The sequence below is a fragment of the Nomia melanderi genome, unplaced genomic scaffold (genome assembly GCF_051020985.1).
Source record: "Nomia melanderi isolate GNS246 unplaced genomic scaffold, iyNomMela1 scaffold0014, whole genome shotgun sequence".
NCBI classification, from domain to species: domain Eukaryota; kingdom Metazoa; phylum Arthropoda; class Insecta; order Hymenoptera; family Halictidae; genus Nomia; species Nomia melanderi.
Window position 1 is genome coordinate 11,514,436 of NW_027475130.1, and position 955 is coordinate 11,515,390.

The following is a 955-nucleotide window of genomic DNA, read 5'->3' on the forward strand; positions in this document are numbered from 1 at the left end:
CCAGATATATATTGGATTTTCCCCTGACCCTGAGTGTCCGGCCCCTTGAGACTGTCGTTTTCTCGGCCCCTGGTGGTCCGAGGTCGTTCCCGTTGCACAGATTCATGCGCCAGGGCCTCCTGCAGATAATTCACCTTGGTTTATTGCGCTATCTCTAATAGCACCCGAGATATCACCAGATATATATTGGATTTTCCCCTGACCCTGAATGTCCGGCCCCATGAGACTGTAGTTTTCTCGGCCCCTGGTGGTCCTAGGTCGTTCCCGCTGCACAGCTTCAGGCGCCAGGGCCTCCTGCAGATAACTCACTTTGGTTTATTTCGCTATCTCTAATAGCACCCGAGATATCACCACATATATATTGGATTTTTCCCTGACCCTGAGTGTCCGGCCCCTGATGGTCCGAGATCGTTCCCGCTGCACAGATTCATGCGCCAGGGCCTCCTGCAGACAATTCACTTTGGTTTATTGCTCTATCTCTAATAGCACCCGAGATATCACCAGATATATATTGGATTTTTCCCCGACCCTGAGTGTCCGGCCCCATGAGACGGTGGTATTCTCGGCCGCTGGTGGTCCGAGGTCGTTCCCGCTGGCCAGATTCATGCGCCAGGGCCTCCTGCAGACAATTCACTTTGGTTTATTGCTCTATCTCTAATAGCACCCGAGATATCACCAGATATATATTGGATTTTTCCCCTGACCCTGAGTGTCCGGCCCCATGAGACTGTGGTTTTCTGGGCCCCTGGTGGTCCTAGGTCGTTCCCGCTGCACTGATGCATGCGCCAGGGCCTCCTGCAGATAATTCCCTTTGGCTTATTGCGCTATCTCTAATAGCGCCCGAGATATCACCAGATATATATTGGATTTTTCCCTGACCCTGAGTGTCCGGCCCAATGAGACTGCGGTTTTCTCGGCGCCTGGTGGTCCGAGGCTGTTCCCGCTGCACAGATTC